Here is a 16,158-nt window from a genome sequence, read left to right as displayed (position 1 = left end):
AGCATTAGAAATAAGGTAAACAATCTTGATGTGCCTTTTAATTGAATAACACATTTTAAAAATAAGTTACGGCAAATATGTAACAATTATGAATCTAATACGATCATTTATATTCTTATGCTTTCATAAGCTATAGTCATTAATTTTTAAAAAGCGTTTTTCAATTAAAAGACATGTCAAGATCACTTATTTTCTTTCAAGTTCTTTCTAATGCTAAAAAACTAACTATGTATAGTGTTAGGTGTGTTGCTGTGTGGACATGCAAGCGGCACCGAGTGGAGTCTAAGGTTTGGTGCTAGCGTCGATGGTGCAAAGAAAAGAAGTAAGTATGTAGTTAATATACTTATTGGTGAGTATCAGGGTTAGTAAAAAAATAATAGGTTCTAGGCTAATAGGCTACACCTACAAAATTTTAGTTTTGAGTCTGTATTCGAACAACGGTGAGTTACAAGTGTTTTTCTTGCCCCAATTAATGTTTCTCTTATCTAATCTAACCCTATTAAAAAACATTATGGTATGTACTTATTTTAATCAATTCTAAAGGAAACTTGGGAGTAAAAAAGGAATTACAATAAGTAGGTAGGTAAATCATGTCTACTTATAGTTAAGAAGGTGAACTACAGAAACGTGCAGATAGACGATATAAATCCTAAATTAAAACCATTGGTAAAATTTACGTAATTTTCCAGTGATCCACATTTAACTGTTTTTAATGAAGGGCAACAAAAACAAAAGCTCGAATAAAAATTTACTTGAGTTTAGCGCCCTCTGTTGTTCCGTTTCTAGAAAGCAGTGTTGGTGTGCTGTCGCCATAGCGCCACTTTCGTCTGTATTTACTTGCTTCATCGTTTGTTTGTTTATTTTATTATGTTTGTAAACGTATTTTTTTAAAATTTTACCAATTTTATGATTATTTTTTGTATGGTCAGGAGACGATTAGCGATGTAAGCTTAAGACTAAGGAAACATCCTACTATTAGGCCAAGCACGTGCGTGCCACGACAGTATCTCGCGTGTGAGATAAAATACCATCCCTTTCTGTTTTATAATAGGTCAAGAAATGAATGCTCAAAAAACGTTGTAGAGGGAAATGCTGGGAACAAAATTTTTGACTCCGTAACTTTGTTTGGACTAGTTAGGAGGTGAACATAGCAAAAGTCCCCGGCTGTAGCCCCGCTGCTGGGGGGAGAGGGGGGTAAGAAGGTCGAATTTTTCGGTTTTTCATTGATATCTTGGAAACTTTGCGTCTTAGCGACATGACTACTAAGACAAACCGAAAGCTGATAAAATTAGTTACAAGTTATATCCTGTCAAGTTTTTCGATATCATGAATAGTTTTTGAGATACCCGCTCTTGAAAGTTTATTTAGGGATTTTAGTTTTATCTTGATATCTACGTCAGTGAAGCTGTTAGGCCATGTTTGGTATCATTTTCGTATAAATCGGGGGTGCTGAATTCATTTATGGTATCACATTGACACCATTCCGTAGTAAAACCAAAATTTAAAAATAAATATTTTTTTAAATCCCTCTTCACGCTTAAACCGCTGAACCAATTTCGTTGAAATTTGGTATAGAAATAGTTTAAATCTCGACACATGACATACGATAGTTTTTATAACCAAAAGCATCTTTTGAGGGTGTGAAAAGTGGGGTGGAAGTTTGTATGGGGAATCAATAACCGCTGAACCGGTTTAGATGAAATTTAGGACGGAATACATCTGTGATTTAGATGAAAGTGATACCAAACATGACTTCAAACCTTACCTTGAGCAGTAATAACCTCAGGAATTCAGTTTCGTCGACGAAGTTGAATTCCCCCCATACTCCATTTCACAACTTTAAAGGATGATTATTGAGATAAAAAGTATCTTATGTCCTGTCTTGGGACTCGAAATATCTGTATACCAAATTTCAATTAAATCGGTTGAACGGTTTAAGCGTGAAGAGGAATTTAAAAAAAAAGGTATTTGTTTAAAGTTTATATGTTTTTTCTTAGGAATGGTGTCAATGTGATCCCAAAACTGAATTCAGCACCCTCGATTTATACGAAAATGATACCAAACACGGTCTAGCAGCGTCACTAATGTAGATATCAAGATAAAATTGAAAGCCCTAAATAAACTTTCAAGAGCGGATATCTCAAAAACTATTCAAGATATCGAAAAACTTGACTGAATAAAACTTGTAACAAATTTTATCAGCTTTTGGTTTGTCTTAGTAGTCATGACGCTAAGACGCAAAATTTCCAAGATATAAGTGAAAAACCGAAAAATTAGACCTTCTTTCCCCCCTCTACCCCCCAGCACCGGGGCTACGGCCGGGGACTTTTGATATGTTCACCTCCTAACTAGTCCAAACAAAGTTACGTAGTCAAAACTTGTGTTCCTAGCATTTCCCTCTATAACTTCTTATTGCTTGGCCTATAACTGTAAAAAAAAGTTCATAATAGACTATTTCGCGTGCAAAATAATCTATTCGTCTCCACCTGTAGAATTATCCACGATAAACAATATCAACATCTAAAAAATACTAATTATGCTGTACCTAATTAGTAATAAGGTATACTCGGGTAATTACGAATGTCGAAAACCCTTGGATAATTCCGAAAACGGACTCTTATTATGATGGAATTTTGGGTCATTTTTATCAGATTTTCAGAATTATCTGACATACGAAATTACCCGAATACACCTTATAGTTAATTCGGAAATAAAGTCACATTAGGTTCCTACAGGTACTTGACCGTTGGGCTGATATATAATAGGCGTCTTACTGTTAATGGTTAGGGTAAACCACAGACAAAGTATTAATAGTATGGTAATCGTCCAATAAGATTTACGAAATTACCTTACCTTCTAATAAGCTGTCAACATTACATAGGTATACCGGGTGTGGCCTGTAACACGAGCAAATAATTAAAACGTAGATTGTACTCCTCTAACGATGACTCTTTTGTTCGACATCTTTTAAAAATTATGAAGTATTTAGAGTCCCTATTTTTCATACAAAATAAATAGTACCTTCAATGGACGCCATCGCCACGCCATATCATTGTGATTGACGTTGCTTGTCACGCCTTAAACATAGCAAAATTTTCAATAAATTGCGTCTTAGAATAAACTTTAAAGTGTATTAAAAATCAAACCACAAGTTCTTTTTAAAAGTTGCTGAACAAATGTTGGTCAGTATGAGGAGTACCTACAGCTTACAGTTAAATTTTTTGCTCATATTACAGGCCACACCCGGTATACCTAATTATCAATTATATCCCCAATTAACTTTTGGTGTTTGTCACATAGTTTTATTTTGCTTATTTTTTTCATGTAGCCACCATTTGCCGTTGAGTTGATAAAGCAGCAAAATTAAACTATGTGATAAAGACCAAAAGTTGGGGAATCAGTAGGACAACAATAATAGTCATACCGAAATTAATTGATTTATTTGAAAACATAATTCCCCTAATGAGGGCGCCACTGGACGGTCGACGGCAGCCAGACACGTGCCAAAGGAAGAATTCCAATAATAGACCAGTCAAATTAGACAAAAGAAAGCGTTTTAAGGAATGAATTCCCAGCAATGCGTATAATCCGAGTTTACTCCATCCCATGTGAGGTATGGATACATTTTGGGACCCTTGGGAGATACATTTTACCTTGGATTGACAAAAACCATTTTATGTAGAAGGAATCCCCCAACAATTACAATGTCACTACCAGCAAAGTTACTGTGGATCAGACACTGGTACATTTTTTTCCGATTATCAACACGATTATACCAAAAAGAAAATAAATTCAAAGTGGCAGGCATTTTTTAGAATTTTTGACTACGAATTCCTATGGTGTCTTTCGGATCCTCAGATGTCAATTTTTATCATGATTAGAATATTTTTTTCATCGGTATCGTATCGTTTTTGAACTACAAGTAACAACTGGAAAAGAGTAAAAAAAAATCCACAATTCCTGGAATGGAGCAAACGCGAGTTACACTAATTTAAAACCAAATGAAGGTATTAAGACGATTTTCAGCTTTCAGCATGCTGGGAATTCATTCCGGAAAAAAATCTAATTTGACTGGCCTATAAGAAAAAGTGCGAACCAGAAAATGTAAACTAGACAAGTAAGCACTCATGCTCGAAAATGGGGTATGTGCCTAATTTTGAAAATCTCGTTACCTTTGTCTTGGTGGGACAACACATAACAAGGTAATATTATAATATGTACCTAGTATTCAGCCCGCATATACTGCGTTTATGGTCTCTTGCGCGAGAGGGATTAGGCCATAGTCCCCACAATGCTTGGGGTCTTCACCTTTTGATTTCCTCACACATGTGTTCATGTTTCCTCACGATGTTTTCCTTCACCGAAAAGCTAGATAATAATGAACTTGGAATTTATTGCGAGAATGAAAGAATACGATATACAATACCTACAATGATTTTTCGAATTGGAATGGATCTGACAGGAGCGTCATTTTTTCAAGTTTTTTTTTCTGTGGAATAAATTGTCCGATAAGACCTTCAAGAAAAATGCCTGCCTATCCACTTCCATCCCAAATATATAGTCTAAAATAACTATATACCTAGTCCAAAATCAACTGAAATATCTCCGTTCATGCGTGACGATTAGGTATTTGAATGTAGGTATAAGTAGATCTCTGGCAAAATATTTGTTTAGCCTTCTAAAAGTCCCAGAATCGTTAGTTTGTTTTTTCAATTTGGAACCTTCACTTATTTACCTAATCAAAGTTAAAATTAGATACGTTTTGGTATATAAAGCCTTTTTAAAGGCTCCTCGGACTCGGTAGGATAAATGGAAGTAAAAACTCAGATAAAACCAAAAATAATGTTGCCAATGATACTTAATTACTTATTGAACTCGTAGATCTCGTGGACTGAACGTCGTACAAATGCATCTATTCTCGACGAACTTAAGGGTGATCATTTCTCCATACAAACGTACTCGACTGTTTCTTCCGTGGGTTTTGATGCTAGAGCAATGATTTTTTCAACACAGATTAATATTGTCAGTATCTATGTCGGACCGTTTTGCTTTTTTTTTGATATTTTTATTTTTTAAGGCGCTATAGCCCTTCAAAAATGGCCAAAATGGCCTAATTGACTATGCCGCAATGAGAGGCGTAGTATTCAAAACTGATATCAATTAGCCAAAAAAGCAAAACGGTTCGACACAGATAAATTCATGCCTAATCATTTATATTTCCAAGTTTGGTTAGGATTGGTTAAGTTTTGGAGGAGGAAACAGTCGAGTACGAAACCTCAATTTTTGATTTTACGCAGGATTTTTCGGCTTGTCCTTATCGCACTAGTTTTAGGAGCCGCTTCCGTTAGCGAGACGGGTATATTTACCTAAAATATTTAAAACTCAGCTCCTGTTTCGTCTTAACATTAGAACGAGGTTCTCCACTGTTTGCACCCAACGTGTACTTGGTTTCTTCGGCCATCTGGCGGTCTAGCTCATGCATGCATATTGCGTTCTCGTGCGCTATGTCTATATTTGAACTCGCGCCAGATGTATACCTAGGTAGGTACGGAGTCGCGCGCGAGAACGAAACTCATGCTAGCAGGTTTGAGCAGGACAGGGCCAGATAGCCTGGAAAAGCTCATAGGTAATCACTGACCGCATGGCAAGAAGGCGTATAGGGATGGACGTATGGCCATGCGTTGGGTGGACAGAATAACGTCAAGCTGGTCATACCTACACACTAGGACCATGCCTATGAGCTATGGGTCGCCACCCAATGGTGGGTCGCGAGCAGAATTTTTAGTGGGCCCTGAAACATAAGATGACATGTCGACCAGCCGGTAATAAAAATAGTTTATGCTATATCAAAGACATATGTAACTTCGTATAAGATGAATAAAGTCTAAGGAAAAAACGTGCCTCGGAAATCGAGTAAATGTCATTCTCGGATAGATGACGCACACACATTTGACCTATTCTCGGCTTAGATGGCGTGACGACACCGTTTCATATTTAACAATTTTAACACATAGATATCAGTGAATGAACATGGGTCAAAATGATATAAAAATAATAAAGTCATTTATCCTTATATATACCTTTTTTTGATAATTTTATACGTGTTTATTTTGAGTTTTAGTCGTGTGTCGATAGATGGCAGTAAATTTACAGTGACTACCAAACTATCTATTCTTTTTGGCTATATTTAAGACGACCATGAGGTGGGTCCCGAATTTGGCAGTTTTTGTTAGCTAGGTCGGAGCCCATCATGCACGCTTTGGGAACCCTTGCACTAGGGTACCTATATACGCCTGCGCAGTTTTAGGTACCTGTACCTAGGTATACCTACAGTTCAACAGTACCTACAGGTAAAGTTGGTTAGAAAACTGCTCAGTCGAATGCCACATTTCACCACGTTTCACCTGTGCAGTAGGGTAAAACTGCCAAGGCGTAACCTAGGCCCTGCTGTGTATGGCCAGCTTCCAGTGGCAGATTTGCCCTAAAGCCCAGTAGGCCCGGGCCTAGGGCGGCAAAATATCAGGGGCGGCAAATTGTGACAAAAAATTCGCTGATGGTAACAAGAAATAACTCAAAATTGAGTCAATATAATAGGTGCTAAGAAACGGGCGGTTACAGGGCCTGGGGCCTAGGACGGGAAAGAATGCTAATCCGCCACTGCCTGCTTCAGAGACCATATATAGTCACATTGCGAGCTAATAGCATACACCCACGATAGAGCGGCTTGGAGACCACTGTTTTTAGGGTTCCGTACCCAAAGGGTAAAACGGGACCCTATTACTAAGACTTCGCTGTCCGTCCGTCCGTCCGTCCGTCTGTCTGTCACCAGGCTGTATCTCACGAACCGTGATAGCTAGACAGTTGAAATTTTCACAGATGATGTATGTATTTCTGTTGCCGCTATAACAACAAATACTAAAAACGGAATAAAATAAAGATTTAAATGGGGCTCCCATACAACAAACGTGATTTTTGACCAAAGTTAAGCAACGTAGGGAGTGGTCAGTACTTGGATGGGTGACCGTTTTTTTTTTGCTTTTTTTTGTTTTTTTTTTTTTTTTTTGCATTATGGTACGGAACCCTTCGTGCGCGAGTCCGACTCGCACTTGCCCAGTTTTTGTTTCTTTGTTTTGTGTCTTTTTCAAAATAAAGGAATGTCTCCTTTAAGTAAAATGAGCCAACTTAAGGATTTATAAGGTAGTTTCCTTGCAGGGCCCGACTTATCTTTCCACACTGTATTATCTAGCTTTAAAGTATCTATTGAATCCTATTGTATATACCTATAATTATTTTTTATAAATATCCAAACAAGTATTAGTCGGGTAGCAAGTATTTATGTAAGTACTACGCATTTAGACTATCTAGGTTCCATAAAAATACTTCTAAGTCTAAAACTACAAAGACTCAAATATTCCATTCCCGTCTTCAAGATGGATCAAAAAAAGAAAATTTTGTATAATTTCTCAAGTTTCCCAACTAAAAACTTGTACCAACTTTCAGAAGCACATTGACACCCCACTTTCCCAACTTGTATCCACCAATCACAGCGCCGGATCGCACGCAACAAGCCCCGCCCCCCTGCGTTGCAATAGGCATGCTCTCAATGCAACGCAATACGCGCGCTGCATCCGTCTCGCTCTAATCTATGAAGAATCCGCTAGAGTGAAAGGGACAGCATGACTCTTTTACGATTACATGCAAATTTTTATTCAATTGCAAATTAAGTGTTGCATTACAATGGATTAAGTAATTATGTATTATTATATGGAATCACGAATTTCTTTGACATGGGCATCTTTATAGATAAAATGCAAGCGTGAGTATGGAATTAAGTTCAAGGTTTTTATGTTAAGAATATTGAATATTAAATATTAAACGGTTGGAGTTGTAAATATGGTTATTTTTAATATTATGAGTATTTTTTTAACAATGATAAGGCTCACTGCCCATGTATATATGTAGATACTATATAGAGTCATAAAAATTAATAAGATATATAATCTTGATAATAGGAAGGTAATATTTATGGAAGATTTTCAGATATCTGTTTGGCCCGAGCGTTACTGGTAGAGAATGCCTTTTGGCATTAAGTTCGCCTTTTGTACAATTTTTACTGTGCAATAAAGTTTAAATAAATGAATCAATAAAAATTTACCACCGGTAAAATAAAATGTAGGTAGGTACACTTTACCATATATGTACTAAGAATCAAAATTTGTACCCCAATCAAAATCTGGGGCCCTTTCTCTAACAGTATTAGGCTAGTATTAGTCCACAAACTGTCAAATCGTATGGGTTTCGATGACAAGTGACAACTTACTAATATTAGCATTATATTGTACGAGTCCCAGTCGTATTATTCTACTTTCACAAAAAGGGGAAACTCTACATTGAGTTTTGACACAGCAGTGAACCAAAAAAGTGGTATGGCTGGCATTTATCAAAGATCTTTTATTTGGTCTTGAATTTGCCTTTTAGACCAAGAAAAGTCTACAGGCATTTTGATAACCAGCAAGTGTTATTTATAGGTCGTAATTTCATAGAAGATTGACGTTTAAAATGACACTTTCGCTGCGTGGGCTATCAAATAAAAATCACTGCAGACTTTTCTCGGTCTGACTTTATGTAGATGGCACAGAACACCGCCTTGGTCTGTGGTAGATGGGCACAGTACAGCGGATGTCATTCCAGATCTAGAGCAGAGCCCAACCGGGGAAGTACCTCTATTTGAGTCCAGGGTAGTTTTTTGAAATATGGCTACCCTGGACTCAAATACTCTCCATGAAATATTTCAACGTACCCAACGTACCATCTCGCCCTTGTGGCCATCTGTCCAAGAATTACCCTAGCCTGACTTAAAAACTCCCAAACCCAAAGGGACATTGCCCCATAGACAAACCCCATGGGCCACAAAATTTATTACAACATAATAATCAACAGGTCACGACATGTTGACATTCACCTGGTAATTTACGACCTAGGGTAATCCCTCCTTCACACTCGCTACAGAGGAGAATGAGACAAAAACTGGATTTATAAATCGTTTATTGCCTTTTAATTATGTATTTGAAAGGGTTTTTCTAAGTTTTTTTAAGGGAAATGGAGGAATGTTAATAAATTATGGTATAGTGTGACATGAAATAGTAGAAATTAAATAAAATGGAATTAATAAATACCCTGAACCCTTATTTCAAAGTAGAAGTTTTTTACGTTCGCAACATACTTAGACGGTATTTATGCCCCTCCCCCCCTGATATTGACGTTGATATTTCTGGTTAAGAATTACAGATGGCGCTTCAAAATGGATCCAAAAAAGTTCCACGAGAGGGCTCTCTTTGTCCTATATATTAATTATATTATACATACTACTCCTTGCTTAAATCTATCAGTTAAAGGCTCCACAGACCATGCAATAAATCCACGTGATTTTTGATCCATTGCCGCCTATAGTGCGAAATAAAATAGTAGAAATTAAATAAAATGGAACCAAAATTTCCATACTAATTTGTTGCCATGTTTAAGCATTTTACGTCAAAAATGTGACAGTTACGTAGGAAATGGCGCCCTGAATAATTTTCTACAATTTCTTGAGGGACTATAGGTGCGGTCTAATAGGATTTGGATAGCAGTTGTTTTTTTAGACTCAAGCGATAGGTCCACCAAAAAAGGTGCAACCGGCCGGTATTGCAGGTTTCCATTAATGACAGTAATCGCTTAGGTAGATTCGCCATCAGATATATCGGAGCGGCTAATGCGCTCACAAATATCTGAACACGGCTCTATAGTCAGGGCGTTAGAGTGCGCGTTCAGATATTGTGAACACCTTGGCCGCTCTGATATATCTGATGGCGGCTGTACCATCAGTCGAGTCGTCTGCACGTTTGCCTCGTAAAATATCATAGCAATATTTTATAAGGAACTAATTAAAATAAAGGCTTGTCAACATGTTATATAAGAATCGCCACCATCCCACTAACCCGGGGTTAACCGGTTAAACCTGGAGTTAACATAGTTCCAGTACAATTTAAAACTGGGTTAACGGTTTAACCAGTTAACCCCGGGTTAGTGGGATGGTGTAATAGGCTCCCTAACCACATCATCGACGCCACATTACCTGATCACAGACTTCACTATCAACACAGAATAAATAATAGTACTGATAGGTTCAGAAGACTCACTCTCTAACAAAACGCGTCTGTTACGATCAGGACAGATATGGCCGCTAGGTATAGCGACAGCGCCACGCGCGGCTTATGGCTATTAGCCACCAAAATTGGCGTGGAACGGATGTAAGTACTTTTAGCTACCTGTAGTAAAGCGACGAAATCGCGGAGTGAACCACGCCTGCTATCAGGCCAATTCGAGTTTTAGTTATTATATCTGTTTCCGACATGATACTGATCTGTCAGGGTCAAAAGTGACATTTTATCAACCAACAGATTGAATAACTAAAAATTGAATTGACCCGTACGTCACAGTCCTCACGCAGTCCAGTGCCGGTTGGGGACTAATTGGCCCATTTCTTTAGTTAGCTACTAATTATATTACAGCTCGAAACGAGTGCGAGACGAATGCCCGCCATTAGAACAACGACTGTTTAGATTTATTCTTATGGGCAAGCTTTTAATAGCTCTGTGGTGTGATTAAAAATCAATGGGAAGTTAACAGTTTTGAATGATTCACGGTTACTTTCACGGTCAGTATACCGGGTGTGGCCTGGAACATGAGCAAATAATTAAAACATAGATTGTACTAAACGGTGACACTTTTGTTCAACAACTTTTAAAAATTATGAAATAATTAGACTCCCTATTTTTCATACTAAATAAATATTATCTTCAATGGACGCCACCACCACGCCATATCATTGTGATTGACGTTGCTTTGTCAAGCCTTAAACATAACAAAATTCGCAATACATTGCGTCTTTGAATAACCTTTAAAGTGTATTAAAAATCAAACTACAAGTTATTTTCAAAAGTCGCTGAACACATGTTGATCAGTATGAGGAGTACATCAGCCCACAGTTAAATTTTTTGCTCATATTACAGGCCACACCCGGTATAGTTTCGGTTAGTATCGACCGGAATATGGACCGTGATTACCTTTTGTATTGTTTTCGAGCTCCCGACATTTCGACGCAGTTACATGCATCTTCTCGTGGATAATATCAGGACTATCGGGAGCTCGAGTTATTTCTGCACCAGCTTGACACGCGATAGGGTGAATCAAGTTTTAGAACACTAATTTCGTGTCCCTAGACTGCCTAGCAAAGAAAAATCGATTTTTAATAACCATGTTGTTTTTTTTTTACTTTTTTGTTAACAGGGGCAAAAGTAACAAGTGTAACAACTCGATCAGATAAAATTAAGTTACATTTTGTACGGTAAAGCAGCAGAAAAAAGTTTTCCTCCATAGAAAAATCACAAAATCAGGGACACACATTTTTGTATGGGAGATTTTTTTTCCGCTGCGTTACCGTATACAATGTTATTCTTATCTGATCACATTGTAAATTTATATGTGTTAATTCAATACTTATGGATCTAATAATTCCCCTGTAAACAAAAAAGTAAAAAATCAACAATTTTTTTTTATCGATTTTTCTTTGTTAGGAAGTCTAGGGACACGAAATCAGTGTTCTAAAAGTTGATTCACCCGACAGCATGTGGAAGCGCTATCATAAATGTCAAAGCCCAAGCGAATTTCTAACCTGTACCTATGAGATGAAAAATTTATATGAACTGTAAGAATAACAAAAGGCTGAGAACAAAAAAAAAAATGTGTACACAGTACCTACCTATCACGAAAGGACCTAACTAAACATTTTGCTTAAATATTTAAAAGAATTATAAGTAACAAGTAACGCATACGTTTAGTAGGTATGTAAAGCCTGACCAGTATATTATAATATGATCACGCGCCATGTTGCGGAATTTTACTGGAACTATTTTTTTCATATTAATACTAATCACCTTATACATGGTTATTCTGAATAACAGCGCCGTTTTGACAATGATCATATATTACTTGTCAGGCTTTAGTTATCAAAAGTTTAGGGATAAACTTTTAATACATACCCATAGAGTAAGTTTATTCGGTACCCAACTTCTTAAAATAAATAATAGCTTATAAAATAATTTTCGCAGTGTCATATTTCCACAACAAACCTGCAACCGTTACAAAACATCTGTTTTAAAATAGCGTTTTAAATAATTCATTGAAGTGCTTGGTAATTTTTATTCCGTCCGTCACGTCATTCGTGATACATGGGCGTCCGCGCCGCGACCGGTAAGTACGACTTATGACGGATTACTGACGTTTTGTAGTGGAAATAGTTATACTTTACATGCATAATTATTACTATTTTACTATTTAAATTACAGCACGAATTATTGATACGAAAAATAGGGAAAATGTATTAAAGCATTATTTCATTGCTAGCTATTTAGCTTAGGTATTAATGTTACAATATATGCAAGTATTAGATTTCAAATATTGCTACCTACCTATATTTTTTGTAGCCTATAGTAGTGTCGACATGTGTCTATTCTCATATCCACAATTTACAATCTTGCACCAAATTAATTACTGTCTCTGTTTAGCCCAATGGCTGACTGGTAGAGAATGCCTCAAGGCGTTAAGTCCGCCAATTGTACTCTTTTTTTGTAAATTTGTGCAATAAAGTTTAAATAAATAAATAAAATACCACAAACTTTGTGAACTTTAAAAAAGATAGCACAAACGTCTTAGTTACTCCCCTGTTAAAATACGATTAATTATTGAAACTTCTGAAGTGGATAGGTATCTAAATACTTACTAACATTTTAATTATGAGATACTCATACAAACCTGCTTAAATATAAAATTGTCCTTTATCCTTATAATATATAAACAGACAAAAAGACGAGGATTTTTCTTAGAATAAGTACCTATTTGAAGAATACTGATGGGCGATGATACCTAACTTTTTTTTCGTACTTTAGTGATTGAATTCCAGGCCACAGCTTGAAGAAATTCTGAAGAACTACGGCGCAGGATTACTACCAAATTTGGTGACTGGTCCTGAAAGAAAAATAAATTTTGAGTTTTTCTTTAACTTCAGATAAATGTACCTATATAGTTTGGCAAGCCATTTCCATCAGTAGAAAAAGGTGATAACATTAAAAAAATGGCCCGAAGGGTTATCCTCTTAAAGAAAATTTTGAATTTCGCTGGGTTTGCCATAGTATACACACAGAGTGATTTTATTATTTCTAACCATACTCTGTGGGATGAATAGGAAGCCATTCAGGGTTTTTCAGGACGACCTATATTATAGATATATCTATAAAAACTCTGAGGAGTGGTATGGTCAAACAACAAAATCAGTGAAAATCACCCTGTGTAGGGTCGCCTCTATTTCATATCAGCCGAAATTAATTATCTTAATCATCAAAAGAAATACCTATAATAAACCTACATTTCTTGTGTTTGACTTTCCTCGTAGCCGAAATGAAAAGTAGAGTATTTAACTCGTGTAAAAGTAACCATCTCGAACTACTGTCGTAAAATATCTCTGATGGTGATATGATTCACTTTCCATCCTTGGTTAACACAACAATCTGCTATTAACAATCCTCATCCTCAAAACATCTCTATTCTGAAAAGATAATCCTAGTTCCATCATAACATCTATGTAAAGATAATCCTAGTTTCATCATAACAATTTTGCGAACTTAATTAAAAGAAGCAATATAATCCACGTAAACAAAGAAACACTTCGTCAAATCCCATCTCCATGAAAAGTGAGTCCTTCGCGTCACTTTCAGCACAGGCGGCAGCGGGAGCGGGCGCGGGCGCGCCGCCCGAGCGGGCACGTGGCGCCGGCTCAGGTGGGCCCCTCCCCGCCCGGCCCACCTCGCCGCGATCGCTCGCTCGAGACGCATTCGTCGCTCGGACGCCGGGAAACCACGAGCCGTTTTCCTCCGCGCCGCGCCGAACTTTTCGGACGCATTCGATTTTTAAACTTACCGGACTTTTAAAATAAGAGTTCGATATTTAAACTGTGAAGTGAGTGATGTTTGTGAATCGGTTGTGATTGTTTTTTTTTATTTATTGACATTTAGTGTGAGTATACCTAGTTTTAATTTGTTTGGATTTATGAAAAGAAAATTCGGCTGAAAAAGTTTAAGGCGCTGAAATAAATTGGACTACAAGTTCTTAAAACTCAAGTCAATTTTTAGTGTTCCGTACAAAACTTTGTTTACGGAACACTTATGGGATCACTTCGGTCTTGCAAATCAGTTATTTTTTCAATTTTGTTATTGAATGTGACTAAATCCGAAGATGCAGTTTCTTAGACAATTATCGTCAATTGATAGTGTTTGAGTAGTCATAAAATCAAAGCGTGTCGCAGTAAATCTCTTGGCGGTGGATCTCAACCTGTCCACTTGACACGGTACCGGCGTCTAAACTTTTATTTACGATACTCCCAACACCTTGGTACGAATACCAAACCCCACTGCCAAAAGTACATTTAAAGCATATTAAATCTTTGAAAGCTTACTGTATTTGACTACAAAGTGAGTTTGTGGTTTATACAAGTTTCCGGTGACTATTAGCGGTTTGAATTTTGTTTGATTAAAGTTTATTTTATTACAAAATAAGAAATTAATCATTAATAAATATTTGTGTCATTTATGTAGGTACTATAAGAATCATAATGGAACTGAACCTGTGGTTTACTTAATGTCTACTCGTTTAATAACACCTAGATATCAAATTGATTCGAAACGCGAATCTAGCCGACAATATGTGCTTAGATCATCTTCTAAAATAAAAATGAAAACTGAGCGCAACATTCAAAAGGCCTTCCTCTCTAATAAACTAACTAAAAAACTAAACCAAACAAGACACTTGCAACAAGCTATCAATGCCCGAATTAAAATTAAAACAGTCAGCCGTTTCCTCTTCAAAGCTGGGAACGTTAGAAAAATAAATGAAATTAAAAGAAAAAGAAAAAGCATCGAAATCGTCCGGCCCATTTAACTCGTACCGGACGACGACAAAAATCCGACTGAAATAAACCGACACATGTGAGGGCACGTCAGCGTCTTTATTTCAATATGGATTATTTTGATACTGAACTTTGTTGAAACTTTTGTTTATAGCACACAAGTTTATTAAATTTAATTCAATCTGCCATTTTTTTTACAATCTTAGTAAATAGTTTTCACATTTTTCTTTATTTTCTTAATTTAAGTTTGATTGCGGACTTAAAAACATATAATTCCCTACTTATACATAATTAAAAATAACTTTCAGACCTTCGAGTCAAGATTATCTTGCTTTCCAATCATATAGACATATAGATTTTCATATTATTATTGTAGCTAGGTATAAAATAAGGAAGGTATCTGAGTAGGTACAAATTTAATAAGAATCGAATAGCAAAATCAGGAGATGCTAAACTATCATGGAGCTAAATCTTAATAAAAAATCCTGTAGGTAGGTAGATATAGGTACGAACTTATGGATAACACCTATGTACTCTACATATGTAGGTAGTTTCATTCGCTATTTAAGTTACTGAAAAAGCGTTAACGAATAATATTAAAATTCTTAATTAAAAGTAACAAAGTTTCTTAAATAGATACTTGTATTGATAGTACTGATAATACTCGTGCTACCCAATGCTTCCAAGCATATGGTTGTTACTTGTTAAAGATCTTCAATCAGGCATTTGTTTATGAAAATATATCAATCAATCAATCAAACTTTTATTGATAAAATAGAAGTATTGTACATGTTATACAGGAATAACTCAAGAGACTTGTCGTCACCATGGTTACCGATAACCACTGGTTCTTAAAGTTAATTTAGTCAATTAAAAATTAATCTTAGTTACTAAAGGTTTTCGTCCATTATATTTAACTACAGGTTTGAGTCCATTATATTTAATTATACTTAGGCCCACTTGCACCATTTCACCAACCTGGGATTAAGCGGTTAAACCGTTAACCTAGTGTCAAATTGTACTGGTAACCATGGTAACGCCAGGTTTAACCGGTTTACCTCGGGTTAGTGAAATGGTGCAAGTGGGCCTTAAAGTTGTTGTAGTCACAATTATGGTCACATGCAGTATGTAGGCTCAAATTGACGGATATAATTTAGCAA

At 36.4% G+C, this 16,158-nt stretch overlaps 1 protein-coding gene across 1 annotated transcript in view; it reads left to right on the top strand.

The window, feature by feature from the left end:
• The first annotated feature begins 13,946 nt into the window (after positions 1-13,946).
• LOC134674726 (homeotic protein Sex combs reduced) overlaps positions 13,947-16,158 on the top strand; it is a 48,130-nt gene continuing 45,918 nt past the window's right edge. The window contains exon 1 of the mRNA XM_063532855.1: positions 13,947-14,109. The gene's annotated coding sequence lies outside the window, so the exon portion shown is untranslated. The remainder of the gene's footprint in view (positions 14,110-16,158) is intronic.

Source organism: Cydia fagiglandana, chromosome 2 (assembly GCF_963556715.1).
Source record: "Cydia fagiglandana chromosome 2, ilCydFagi1.1, whole genome shotgun sequence".
NCBI classification, from domain to species: Eukaryota; Metazoa; Arthropoda; class Insecta; order Lepidoptera; family Tortricidae; genus Cydia; species Cydia fagiglandana.
Note: the sequence above shows the minus strand (reverse complement) of the source record. Positions and strands in the feature narration are given on the sequence as shown.